The sequence below is a fragment of the Pinus tabuliformis genome, chromosome 1_2, assembly GCF_031772625.1.
Source record: "Pinus tabuliformis cultivar Carrire ecotype Pingquan chromosome 1_2, CPIR1, whole genome shotgun sequence".
Taxonomy (NCBI): Eukaryota; Viridiplantae; Streptophyta; class Pinopsida; order Pinales; family Pinaceae; genus Pinus; species Pinus tabuliformis.
This window is the reverse complement of record NC_142298.1, coordinates 1,079,910,568-1,079,925,691: the sequence shown is the minus strand read 5'-3', so window position 1 is coordinate 1,079,925,691 and position 15,124 is coordinate 1,079,910,568.

Genomic DNA, 15,124 nt, shown 5'->3' with positions numbered 1-15,124 from the left:
CACCTTCGACGTGAACAATCCAAACTTCTCCGTAGTGTCGAGCTCCCTGTAGCGCAGCTTCCTATAGAAATCGTGCACGGCTTCTGGGGAACGCTTCAGTGGTTCTGGACTTTCTGCGCAGCAACAGGACGTTGGAACAGGACAAGAACTCGGGCTAACAACCTTCAGAGGATTGAGGACGCGTACTCGGCTGCAAAACGGTTGTGAGTAAATGACTGCAGTGCATCATAAGTGATTCAGCTGGCTGACTTGAATTGCTGCGGAATTCATGGCGCGGGGGTGAGCTGTCCCCGTTGGTCGACGTCACCGCTATCATTCCGCGGCATGTCCCTGACCGCTGAATCCTTCCCTTTGCATTTACCGCCGCCATTCCTGTTAGACTGTCGCTTCTCTCTGACTGGACGCTTCCCACATGTCCATTTCCTGTCTTTTCGACATAACCAAAGCCTTTCGGATCCGACGAGGCCGTCGAACTGGTTGTGGTGGCCAGTTGAATGGCTACCCGACTTGTTCAATCTGTTCATTCTCACATTCATGCACATTTAGAGTATAGCTTATGTAATTTGACGAAATAAGGTTAGGCACTTACCTATGCGGCCGTGGACGTGAGTTTTCTCACGCTTCAGGATGAGGAATGATGGATCCGCTTGCTGCTGCTTCATGCACAGGCACTGGAGCTCCTCTTCATTGGCTGCTGCTGGTTATGAGACCTTGAGACCCGGTCTCCTGGCGGTGAATGCTGCATGCACCGGCTTCATGAGCTGCAGGTGTCTCCATGGTATGTGCTCTAGCCGGATCAGCTGCTACAGGATTCCTGTAGGACATCCTGTAGTCGTTTCTCCTCCTGGGGTGCATGCCGAAATAATTGAGTCACATTCACAGGTGCAGGGTCCTGAGATTGCCTTGACAGGTAAAGTATGCGAGCCTCTGCATGCGTTTATTTCCCCAAAAAAAAAATTCCTTTATCTGAGAAAACAAAGTTCTGGTATGACTGTGCAGGTATATTTTGACCGTATGGCAGCAATGGTGGTGAAAGGAGGTGAAACAAGTGGAGGATGGAAGAAAAGAGTGGTTGCATGCCTCCTCAACGAACTTCAAGCTTCAAATTCTTCTTGATGATCGGTCCTGGCCCGCCCAAAGGCTCTACAGGATGTTTCTTGTAGAAATACAAAACTTCCTGTAGAAAGTCATGTAGCTTCCTATAGAAGGCTAAACTATGACCATATTGCGTCCAAACCTTGGAAGAGATGAGTGTTCATGGAGGGATTGTTTGTGAGGTTGCCTGGTAGCTTGGTAGGGACCCTTGTCCTTGAGTTGAGAGGCCTCCTTCTTGCATTGAATCCCTGCAACCTGCAACAATTTCCAAAGATTAAGCCTGTTTTTTCTATTTTTGCCTCTTTCTCTTTTCTTTTTTCTTTTTCTTTCTCTTTTTTTTTCTTTTTTTCTTTTTTTTTTAAGAGACAGCAGGGGCGCCTCAATGAGGTTTTCACCCCTACTATCTGCCTTGGGCGCCTCAGAGAGGTTTTCACCCAAGGATCTTTTTATTCCAATTCTTTTTCAGAGAGATAGCAGGGGCGCCTCAATGAGGTTTTCACCCCTACCATCTGCCTTGGGTGCCTCAGAAAGGTTTTCACCCAAGGATCTTTTTTATTTGCATTTTTTTTTTTTTATGATGCTCAGGGTATGCCCAAAACAGAGGCAAAACCCTTCTCTATGACCAGCACTGATTTTTCCACAGTTTTGATGAACTCTTGCCTCGAAAGAGGTTTCCTGTAGATCTTTAGTCAATGCCCATTGACGAGCATGGGGATGGCTTCTTCATCAATGGTCCGAATAAGGACAGAACCATTGTCATTACACTTCTCCACTGCATATGGTCCTAGCCATCTTGTCCTCAGCTTCCCCTTGAAATCCTTATGTCTGGAATCATACAGCAGTGCCCAATCTCCCAGCTGGAATTGTTTGTCATTGAGGTGTCAGTCGTGCCATATCTTCCTCTGAAGTTGAACCATTTTTGAGTGAAGGAGGGCCTGCATTCGGTGTTCATCTAACCCATTCAGCTACAATAACCTTTCTTGTTGAGCATGGCTGAGGTCTAGGTCTAGTTGAGCTGCCATCCTCAATGTGTTGTACTCGAACTCGATTGACAGCAAAGCTTTCTTCCCATAGACCAGCTCATAAGGTGTGATGCCAGTTGTGGTCTTCTAGGTGGTGTTGTAAGCCCAAGTGGCCTCAACCAGGCGATCTGCCCAATCCTTTCTGCTGCTGCTCACCACCTTAGTCAAAATCCCTTCTAATGCTCTATTGGTGACCTCCACCTGCCCATTTGCTTGAGGATGATATGGGGTGGAAGTCCTATGCTTGATCTTGTGATGAGCGAGCAAGTCTTCAATTAAGTTGGAGGTGAACTGGCTTCCTTGATCAGTGACTAACTCTCTTGGGTAGCCAAATTTATAGAAGATGTTTTCTCTTAAAAACTTAGCCACCTTCTCTTCTGTCGCTGCTTTGATTGCCTTGGTTTCCGCCCACTTTGTCAGATAGTCTGTGCACACAATGATGTAAGACCTTTGCCTTGAAGGAGGGTTGATAGGACCCACAAAATCCATACCCCACTTCTCAAATGGTTCAAGAGTCACTTGAGGTTGGAGAGGCATTTCGTCCCTTGGAGTCGGCTTCCCCATCCTTTGGCATCAGTCGCATTGGCTGATATATCTTCTGACATCTTGATGAAGCGTGGGCCAATAGTAGCCTGCCTGTAGAATTTTGAATGCGGTCCTCTTGGCTGCAAAATGTTCTCCACAAGGCCCATCATGACAGGTTAGGAGGATGTCAAAGACTTCCTCCTCCCTTACACAATGCCTTAAGATCTGATCGAAGCCAAGTTTGAACAGTTTACCCCTGATCCAAGTGAATGAGGCACTTTTCCTCACGATTCTGCTCTTCTCTTTTGAGGATAGATGCGGAGGGAACTGTGCTGAGACCAGGTAGTTTGCTATATCAGCAAACCATGGAGAGAGTACTGAGATAGCAAACAGATGTTCATCTGGCATCTGGTCATCCACTGTTCCATCTTCACCTGCAGGTAAATCCAGTCTAGACAAGAAGTCAGCAACAACATTTTCTTTACCTGGTTTGTCAACGATAGTCAAATCAAACTGCTGCAACAAAAGTAACCATCTAATAATACGAGCATTCACATCAGGTTTATTCATTAAATATCTAATTGCAGCATGATTAGTATGTACAAATGTTTGATAGCAAGTGATGTAGTGCCGGAACTTGTTTAGGGAATGGACCACGGCCAAGAACTCTTTCTCAGTTACAGTATAATTCATTTCTGCCTTGGATAAGTTTTTGCTGACAAAGTATATGGCATATGGGATTTTTTTTTCAACCTATCCTAAGGCTGCCCCTATGGCTTTGTTCGAGGCATCAGTGTGGATGTGGAAAGGTAGGGCCCAATTTGGACCTCTCAAGATCGGGGCGGACACCAACTTATCCTTTAATTCATTCAGAGCCCTCTGACAGTCGTCCATCCGTTTGAACTCAACATCTTTTGCTAAGAGGCCAAACAATGGCGAGGCTAGCTTACTGAAGTCTTTAATGAATCTTCTATAATATCCTGCTAAGCCTAAGAAACTCCAAACATCTTTTGCCTTCTGAGGAGGTGGAACCTTTTTTATGAGAGCAATTTTATTAGGATCCACCGTAATCCTTGGCGAGAAATGGTATGTCCTAGCACAGTCCCTTCAGTCATCAGGAATTCAAATTTTTCAGGACTAAGGGACAGGTTCATCTCAATGCACTTGGTTAGAACTTTTCTCAGATTGGACAATGCTTCCTGGAAGTTGGACCCATAAGGAGTGAAGTCATCCATATAGATTTCCACCGAATCATGGACCAGCTCAGAAAAGATGCTCAATACTGCTCTTTGGAAAGTGGCAGGAGCATTGCATAGCCCAAAGGGAAGGACTCGGTAAGCAAAGGTACCCCAAGGACAAGTGAAGGTGGTTGTATCTTGGTCCTCCGGGCTGATTTGGATCTGGTTATACCCACTGAACCCATCTAGGAAAGAGAAAAACTTCTTTCCCGCCAGTCCATCCAACACTTGATCTATGAAAGGCAGAGGGAAGTGGTATTTCTTGGTGGCTTTGTTCAGTTCTCTGTAGTCCACACAGATTCTCCACTTCCCATTTTTCTTGGGTACCAACACCAGAGGGGAAACCCACTCGCTGTCCGAGATGGGGTAGATGAATCCTGCATCCAACAATTTTTGCAATTCTTCTTTGACAATGTCCTTAAGGGCTGGATTCATTCTCCTCTGAGGTTGCCCGACCAGTTTACAATCTTCTTTAATGTAGATGTGATGGGTATAGACCGAAGGATGGACTCCTTTCATCTCCTTATAGCTCCAAGCAAAAGCATCTAGATGACTGGCCAGCAGGCTATACAGCTCCTTTTCCTGGGAAGGAGATAGGGAGGAGTTGATCTTTAACGTTCTCTCGGGGCCAAACTCCACATTTTTAACTCTGGGAGAGGTTGGATCAATCACATGGAGGTCCACTAAGGTGCTGGCTTGAGTATCCTCCACCAATTTCTCTAAGGACAATGCACTGGGAGGCAGATTCTGAATCAAGGTCTCAATCAAATCATCCTCGTTTTGAGGACCTCCACTGGTGGTTTCTAAGGTGCACAAGGGTGCAAAGTATACCTCATCCTCTTCTCCTTCTTCCAACCAAAGTGGTAAGTCATGCTCTAGCAGAGGTTGGGCAGGAGGGTATAGGACTAGCTGCTTGGACATAGGACCATTTTTGATGGTCATGTTTCCTGCTCGGCAGCTTATGTAAGCATCCGCAGTGGAGCGATCTGCCAACTGCAGGACTGTCGAGGTCTTCCTTAAGGAACCTTGAAGGTTGCGTTTGAGCATGGTGTCCCTGTTCATCACATTAATGGCAGCCCCTAAATCAATCAAGGTGTGGGGTATGATGGTGCCATTGATGTGGACATCAACTACAAGACTCCCAGGATCCAAATACTTTGAACAGATTACTTGCCCCAACATAAGATCAGACAGTTGTCCTATGACATTGATAGTTGAGGCATCTCTTTTTCGCCTGCCTGGGTGCCTGAAACACTTTTCCTTAACCAATTTGTTGTATATCAGTACATCTTTGATGGCTTGGAGAAGTGGTATTCTCACACACAACTGTTTGAGTTCTCCCAGAAGCTCATTCTCTTCTGGGTCGGGTTGTGTGGTTACTGTTAGTCTCTCAGGAAAGGGTGGAATGGCTTTGGGTTCACTTTCTTGTTTATCTTCCTCGTCCTCTAGGGGAGGAGGTTGGTGATCCGGAAGAGTCTTCTCGGATCGCAGGTTGATCTCCTAGATTTCCACAGCATAGGTAGGGCATGTTGTTTCCCCAGTATATACCTGCTGGGCCTGTCGGTTGTTGGGGTTCGGGTTCGGTTGAGCAGGCATTTGGGGTTGTCTTGGAGGAGCAGGAGGTAATGGTTGTGGTTGAGCCGGTGGTGGAGGCAAAATGGCGGGAGGAGTGTTGTACTGGGGCCTCCACCCCGGTTGAGGTGCATTCCACTGAGGCTGTGGCTGGACATGTGAGTGAAACGAATGAGTAGTGGGCTGAGTATGGTATTGAGGTGGGTAAGACCATGGAGGAGGTGTAGACCAGGAAGGATGAGCGGGGGGACCCCAAGAAGGCATAGGAGCAGATTGGTTGGGGCTATAATAAGCTTGGGATGTCCCTTGCATCCCCTATTGATAAGGTCTAGGTCCATGCAGCCTCCTTTGGTTGAGGAAGTAGAGAGGTTCGGTGGGTGCCTCAGTCCCTTGGTATATGGCCTTAAATCCAGGTAAGGTTGGGCATTGTTTTGTGGGGTGGTCCTCCTCACAAACGAAACATACCTCTACTGAGTGTAATGCGCACTCGTTCTTAGGGTGCTTCCTCGTACACCTGGGACAGAAGATGGCCAAAGCCCTCTCAGCTTCCTCTTTCTTCTGTTGGATTCGAAAGGTATCTAGTTGCATGGCAATGGTCTGTCTCACCTCACTTTTGAGGCCCTTCAGCTAATTAACAAACTCATGCTTGGAGAAAGTAGTACTAGCTGAAAGTGGGTTTCCCCTACCTCTTTTCCGGGTTGCCCTAGAGTGGTTTCTAAACACAGTCTTTATATCCTCATAAGGTAGTTGGTAAATATCTCCTCTAGCTAGCATGTGAAGGGTATCTAGAAGATCTTCAGGGACTCCTCGGAGCAGGACCGGCTTTATATATTTGGGGTCAAGTGTGCACCTGGCCCGTTTATAGCTAAGCTGGAACCTTTCCTCGTAATCTTCTAAAGACTCATCGTTTCCCATGGTCATCCGAAAGATTTCTCCCTTGGCTTCCTTAGACCTACAGTAGTCTCGGTATTTGGTATTGAAAGCTTGCTGCATCTGAGCCCAAGTGGTGATACTGTTTCCAGGTAACCCCATGAACCAGCGTAATGCTGCATCCTTGAGGGTAGAGGGAAAGAGTTTCAATTTTTGCTCATATTCTGTATAGTCATAGGTTCGACAAAGGACAGAAAACTCAAACAAGAAGGCATCAGGGTCTTCAGTAGTCAATCCATGGAAGTGAGGTAAAATGGAGGGGCTTATGTTTTTCATTTTCATGTCTCCATTGGTCTCTTGGATGGGAAAGGCACCTTCTATTCTCTCATCTTCTCTTCTACCGTTTCGGTTTTCAACCATGGCTTCAGATGGAGTGTTCTCTAACTCTTCTTCTGCTATAGGATCTTCGTATATCTCAGGAGGCTCACCTATAGGTTCTTCTGGATCACTGTCACCAAAGAAGAGAGAAGGGTGACTCAGTGAAGTGGTGGGGGTGTTAGGTAAGAATTTGCCTGTTTTATCTCTGTTCCTACGACGCATGAAATGGAAATACTTTTGATTTCTTTTGTTTTTTTTTTCTTCTGGTACCTGCAAAACTAAAATAGATTGAACTGCAACTAATCTATCTTGCTAAAATGGAAATGCGGAATTGAAATGAAAGCATGAAAGGACTAATCTATTTTGCCCAAATGAAATTGCAGGAATGAAATGCTAGTCTACGCTTGCTGAATTGAAACGCTAATCTACGCCTGCAGAATTGAAATTGCGTAATTGAAATGCTAATCTATGAAAGCAGGGAATATTTACTTTACTTTTGTGGAAATGAAATTGCAGAATGGAAATGAAATAAACTATTTAGCAGAAGGCGAGAGTAGGAAAATAGAAGAAAAACAACAATCACCAATACTCTGACGCTTCCGCGGCAACGGCGCCAAAAAGATGGTGGGCTCCAGTATTGCAGCAACAATGCTGCAACTCCTGGGACTCCCGTCTTTACTTTTATCAACCCGGTAGTTCGTAACAAACTTGGAAGCGACAGTGCTGTATGCACAAGTACTAGCTCTTGCCGCAGCTGTCACTTGGCCAGCTGGCACAAGTCCACTAGGAGCTTAAGCCAACTTCTATGAGCTCTTAGAAGAAGCTTTTTAATTGATGGATGAAAGCTAACTCGAAGGAAGCTAATCTATTTGCGAAAAGAGATTGAAAAACTGAAGGAAAACGCAAACCCTAACAAACCCTAATTCTACCAGCTAGTCTTACTGATGCAGAGGAGAGAATGCAAACTACTAAAAGAGATGCCATTATTTCTATGAAGGTAAAATACATGTGTCTAGACTACCTCTATCTGAAGAAAACATCTTTTCTGTATTTTTGAATAAGTTATTAGAATTATCATGCATGTGCTTTTAACTGGCTTTTTATTGTGCAGGGGTGGATCAAGGAGGAGAAATGCTTGGAAAAGGTTGGAAAGGTTCAGAGAGGGCCTAAGGGGTCCCTAACATCCTTCCAGAGAGTTTCACAGAGTTTGGCTATTAAGAAACCTCATTCGTGAGCTTCTACAGGAAGTCTGCAGGGGTTCTACAAGATGTTTCAGGAATTTCTACAGGATGTTCAGAAATTTCTACAGGATGTTCAAAGAGTGGATTTTGGAGGATGGGTGAGTGAGGGAAGATGCATGAATGGATAGGGAGGTAGGATGGGGACCTGAAATGACCCAGGGACTGATGGATGGAGTGGTGAGAAGGTGTAGAAGGCTACCTTGGCTTTAAGACGGCTGAGACAATGGAGGAGCAAGAAGGTAGGGTTACATGGGCAAAAGAGTAGGTGTGAGACGAGGAACCTAACTAGGAGATGGAGCAGCTGGCTTGGACGAAGCTTAGGTGGATGAGAGAGTGGTAGAGATGCCCTGCACGGTGTACATTTAACCGAATCAACAAAGTCCTACACACAATCAAAGTCTTAGCTAATCTACTCTAACTGTCAATGAAACAAATGAACAACAGCTTTATTTGTAAAGAGAACCATGTACATCACTTAAGCAAAGAAACATTTCAGAGATCTAAACTCATAATAACTTCTACAAATGAAAACAGTACACCAAGGATTGCATGGTTAAGCAAACTAGTGTTTTTGTTGGGGCAGCACTGTTTCTGCAATTCCAACCCCTGATCCAATAAGGATGAGGTGAAACTGAGAGTGTTGTCGACCCTTTTCTTGGAGCTTTATCTTTTATTACCCTACCAATATATTCTAAACATCTGAAGCAATTCTATTCATAACCAGTGACCTATTTAACCAACACAACTAAATCTGCTCAACAGAAACACGTTTCAAATGCATAAAAGGAAAATCACGATGCATAAAGAAAAGGTAACAGTACAAAGAAGGAAGCCCTAGGCTCTCAGGTTGGGCCCAACCCCGAGAGCTATGGCTCCTATAGAAAACTCAGAGTTGGTATAAATCGTACTGCTTCTCATTATCAAAATATGATCATAAGTCAAGAGTTATGCCAAAAATGGCCACAAGAGAACAAAATGAAGCTAGCAGCACTGTAGTGCAAAGTATGCAAGAGTTTCCAAAAGTCCCTCACGAAGGCTGAGACCTTAACATTTATACACCACGAGGGCCCTAGTTGGCCTCCTAAATCTATGGGACTTGGCTGCCCAAACTGTGAGTAGACAACTTCTTCCAAAATATGCTTGGCTGCCTTCTAGATCCGGTTTTGGTGGCCTTTGGAGCTCGGAGTTGGGGGTGAAGATCCTGAGGAAGGCTATTTAATGCCATAGACAACCCCCCTACGAATCCTCACCCAAAGCTTGGCTGTCTTCCAGCCCATGATTGCTCGGTTTTGGTCCAACATGTGTCAAAAAAAACCTGAAATGAGCACGTGTTAGCCACCTAGGAAGAGTGACTACCCTTATTCGTACAAATGACATAAACATACTAAAAAATAATGCATAAGCTATGAAAAATGAAGGATTGAACAAGGATAATTAGGCCAAATGAGCCCAACAAGTTACCTAATTTGGGGCTCATCACTTCTCTCCTAAATTTTAGTTGTAAGTCAGCTGCTATTAACATTGTTCTAGCCATTTCTTGAACTATTCGGTTTCTTCTTTCAACTACCCCATTTTTCTTGGGTTTTCTGGCAGCAGAGAGTTCTCTTTTAATTCCATGTATTTTATAGAATTCATTAAATTCTTTTCATGTGAATTCTCCCCCTCTATCTATTCTGAGGTACTTAATCTTTGAATCCTTTTCATTTTCTACAATATCTTTAAGATTCTTAAAACACTCAAACGCTTCGGATTTATATTTTATAAAATATATCCACATCATTCTAGTATAGTCATCAACAAATAAAGCAAAGTACCTTTCTCCTTGGAGTGTCGGAGTTCTAGTTGGTCCACATAAATCAGCATGGATGATCTCCAAAGGCTTTGATGTAGAAAACTCCTTGGTCTTGTGGTTGGTTCTAGTTCTCTTTCCATGTTGACATGGACCACATATTCCTTGATTCGGTTTGAATAACTTTGGAATGTCTCGTACTTCTTTAATCTTGTTGATGTTGATCAAGTTATCGAAGCTTGTATGTCCAAGTCGCTTGTGCCACAACCAACTTTCATCTGTTTGACTTAAGTAGCATTTGTCTTCTTGAATCTTGTTCAGAATGTAGATGTTGTCTGGTGTTCTAACCCCTTTCGCCACAAGTTCCCCTGAGGAAGAGTTATGTATTTCACAATATTTGGTGCTAAAGACATCATTATGTCCTTGATCACAGATTTGGCTAACACTCAGGAGGTTGTGTTTGAGCTCGTTTACTAGCAAAGCAATTTGAGCTTTTCTTTTTCCATTAATAAGAGTAACAGTTCCTTTTCCAACAATTTTGGCAGATCCACTTCCAAAGGATACATTTCCTTCCTTTTTGTTCAATGAGACAAACTTCCTTTTGTCCCCTATCATGTGTCTGGAGCACCCATTATCCACAAACCAATTATTTTCATCATTTTGAGCACATAGAGCTAGGCCACATTTATCCGTGTTGGGATTCTCACTTCTTGCTTTTCCTCTTTTGAGTGGGCAATTTTGTTCATTGTGTCCATTATTGTTACATAATGAGAAAATCAGATCAAATTTGGCCAAGGGATCAAAAGAATTGTAGGTTTTGATTTGTCCTTGCCCTTCAGGGCCATATGGTTTGTTTATTTGATCCTTTAGTTTTAATGTGTCATTCTTACAAGCCATGCAGTGTCTAGCTTGATGACCAAAATTTTTACAATGAAAACAATGCCCAAAAAAGATAGTTTTGTACTTGTTGTAATAGCCATGATTTGAATCAACATTCTTCCTTGGAGTTACTCCCACTTTATTCTTTGGATTTGAGATGGGCCTCTAATGAAATACTATTTTGTATATGTTGTAACATCCATGATTTGAATCAACATTCTTCCTTGGAGTTACTCTCTCTTCATTCTTTGGATCTGGGATGAGCCTTTGATGAAATAATCTTTCTTCTTTTGGGTTTCTGGAAAGCACGTCGGCATAACTTTTCACATTATTCTTAGCACTTGATGATTCTCCTTTAAAGTCTATTCCATATTTTTCATGTTGAGGTTTTTGATTATTTAGGATAGTGTCAAGTATTTGAGAGGTTTTCCAACCCTTTTTAACTTGCTCCAATTCCTTCCTCAGATATACTATTTTGGCTTCACGTTCTTCGCAAGCTTCTCTGTTCCTTTTAGCTTATTTTTCAAGAGATATTCGCTTCTTTTTATTTCCTCGTTTTCTACCTTGAGAGAAATGATTTTATTCCGTAATTTTTCATTTTCTTCAATGGAACTTATTAACAATTCATCTACATTTCCATCTAGCCCTGAGTCATCATCATTTGTGAATGCCATGAATAATACTTCTTGGCATCTAGCATGATCATTTTCTTCATCTGATTCTTCATTGCCTCCTTTGTGGTGAGGGAACTGGTTAATTGATTTCTTTTTGACGACTACAAATTCATCTTCATCAAACTCATCTTGCCTAGAGAGGAAATTCTTCTTATTGAAACCTTTCTTTTTGTATACCATCCTTTTAGCATTTTCTTCATCATCACTATCATGCTTATGAGGACATTTTGCAGCATAATGACCTATTTTTCCACATTTAAAACAAATAAGAGGGTATTTACCTTTTATCTTAGATCCTTTCTTCAGTCTTCGTACAAATTGCGCCAATTCGGATTCAACATCGGAGTCATCACTACTGACATTCATTTCTTTCCCCTTTTTTGACTTTGAGGCCTTGAATGCTGCATCTTTGGAACTTGGGAAACCTTTTCTCATCTCATACGCAATGAGGATTCCATGGAGTTTATCCATCTTGAGAGTATCTAGATCCTTCACTTCTTCTATGGCACTTACTTTGGAGTCAAATCTGTCTAGGAGAGATCTTAAGACCTTTTGAATAATGGTGCTTTCTTCAATATTTTTGTCCAATCCTTTACAGAGTTGACCACTTCAGCTACTCAGAGAAAGTATGATGCAATGTCTTCTTCATCATCCATTTTCATACTTTCAAATTTCCTTCTATGAGTTTGAAGCTTTGCCTTCTTGACTTTGGAGTCCCTGTCGTATAAGCTAATTAGCTTATCCCATACTCCTTTGGCAGAGTTACAATTCATGACTTTTGTAAATTCAGAATCAGTGATTCCACTAGTGATGGAGTTTAAGGCTTTTTCATTTGCAACGTAGGCTTTCCTCTCGTCTTGATCTATTGGAAGAGTGGAAGGAGCTATGTGCTCATTTAAGACCGAATGCCAAACATCAGGTCCAAGGGACATTAAGTAGTAGGACATTCTCTTTTTCCAGAAACCAAAATTTGTGCCATCGAACAGAGGAGGTCTTCCTAACACTTCTTGATTTCTCATCATGACTAAGAATCCTTCTTCAAGCTATTAGGCTGATATGAAGAAGCCCGCTATGATACCAATTGTTGGAAATACTGAGGGCAGGGTGAATCAGTATTTCTTTTCAATTATTATTTTTATAAGTTAAAACATTTATAATTAGAACACAGAAATAGATAGAAGGAATAGATGCTTTTATTAATGTGACCTTTGCAATAAATCAAGTACAATATATATATATATAGATATCAGTTAAATCATTTATAATTAGAACACAGAAATAGACAATAGGAATAGATTCTTTTATTAATGTGATCTTTGCAATAAATCAAGTACAATATATATATATATATATATATATATATGATTTCAATTAGTTGCCAAGCACTAAATTGGACTCTTTGTGAGGCTCCAACCTCCAAAGGACAAACTTTGTCCTTTCAAGGCACCAACCTTGAATTTAGGATCACAAACTCCCAGGACACCAATCCTTTCAGTTCTGAGGCACCAACCTCAAGGGCTCCAACCCTCTACTGTAAAATGTCTGGATTTGTTTGGTTGTAATTCTCTGCTCCCAACCCTGCTAGGCCTATGACTTACTTATGTCCTCATGTTCCTTCCATTTCTTCTAGAGCTTCGACTTCCTTTATTTTCTTATAGTTTTCCAATCACCCCAAACTTTCCTTGTTCTCTGTTTTATATTCCTGATACCCCTGACCTTTGGCTTCCTTTCTCCACTGGCTCTTCGGCTTCCTCAACGCTCGTTTGATCTTTCAACTTCCTTTGCGCTCACTCTTTGGCTTCCTCTGTCTCTTCAAATCCATCAATACACACAAGACATGTTAATGTGGAAGAGAGGCCGAATTACAATAATATTGCATATTAAAGAAATAACTATATCAGAGAGGCCCCCCTTTTTTTTCAATATTCATACAATGGACCCAAACCTATCGGAAGCATTTATTTGACTTTAAGCCCCGGGCAACACATTTATCGGAACCATAGGAATACATGGAAATACACCCTCCGAACACATAAGGCCGGACTTCAAATGCATTACGCCCGCATCTATAACTTCATCGGGTCCGCTCCTCCACAACTTTATCGCAATTGGCAGATTTGCACATAACATAGCCAATTCCCCGATACCCGGACGCGATATTATTTTAAACTGTTTTAATAACTCTGTCGGGTCCATATATATATATATATATATATATAATGTTCTCTATGATGAAAAAGTATTAGTACAAGAATTTGAACCACAGCCTAACTGGACATTGCCAGAGATTGATATTGATAAGCTTTATAAAATGCCTGTTTTCCAGTTTCGAGCTGCTCAGTTATTTAGATTTACATCTGTGAATATTCCTATTTCCACTGGCCAATTTGTATATCAAATCCCACTAATACAGCCAGAAAATATCAAATGGGGTTTAGAAAATGGTTATAGATATATCCATATCGGTATCATACAATTTGGAATTAATCCTCTGGTTCGTCCTGGTCTAAATACTTCATGCTTGACATGTGTCCTTGATACAAGAATGAATAACTTCGACGACGCTTTATTGGGAGGATTCCAAAGTCCCCTCAATAATGGCCCTGTTTGGTCATCAGTTATCCCTAGGTATCAAGTTTCATTGAGAGACCCTTATATCAATGAATTCTTGAATGCTTATATTCAGTTTTATGGTTTTGACGTTGCCCCACAGTCACAGATTGCTCAACTCCATGCTTCTATATGCCTGAGATTTGTCTCCACCTCCATGCCTCCTTTGAATCCAAAGTTAGCTGGTAGAGCTTTAAAAGAAGGTGTTATTGTTGGCCCTGGTAACACTGCTCCCCTACAGATTGGTTTTGCAAAATGTACTCTTCCAGATGAATGGAATAGTACTTATATTCCACTTTCACAGAAATATCCTCAACTGCAAACATCTAAAGTTCCTCCGAAATTGTCTCTCGTCCATTATCCTGACGGATTCTCTGGTCTTAAATTTACCACTCCTCCACTTACTAGATCTATGTCATCCTTCCCTAGATCTACAATTTTGGGTGGTAGGAATCCACATATACCCCCTGTTCCCAGAAGTTTATCATCAAGACATTCTGCTCCAAGAGAGGATCACAGAAAATCCACCTCTCATAAACCTGATGATTGTCAGTTCTATGTTCCATCTTCATCTTCTACATTCCAGACTGATGAATCCCCTAGCTCTGAAGTCTTTATACCTGATATCAAAAGTTTCTCACTTCCTAGAGCTCAGTCAGAAGTTACTGCAAAAATACCAGAAAGATATTTAGAATCTGGAAATTCTAGAAGGACATTTAGCAATGGAACGAAGAAAGCAGATTTCCAATGGTTATGTATGAGAGCAACTTCTGATCCAGATCAGAATGAAAATGAAAAGCTGCATAATTATACAAACTACCAAATAGTTTGTATTCTTCAGAATATTGATGATATAGCCCGAGATGTTTTAGAAATTAAAGAGCACATCAAAAAGATGCATACTGGTTATATTGAGACATTGGGAATCCAAGATGCACACACACAAAAGTTAAATAATATTCAGTCAAACATGGGTATCATCTCCAAGTCTTTGGAACATCTTACAAATGCACTCCCCACTCCTGCTTCTCCACCTCATTATAGAGAAGTAGATGTCTTAAGTTCAAAGCTGAAATTCTCCTCCAATTCTGATGAATCAAAGCAAATCTTTTTTAAAGGGATAGAGAATATAGATAGAGCCAGACTTGAGAAGATCAAGAAAGGAATCAATCTAGCTAGAGAAAAGACAGAGTTGATGAAGAATAGACTAGCTGATCTTCCTTCTGTTGAA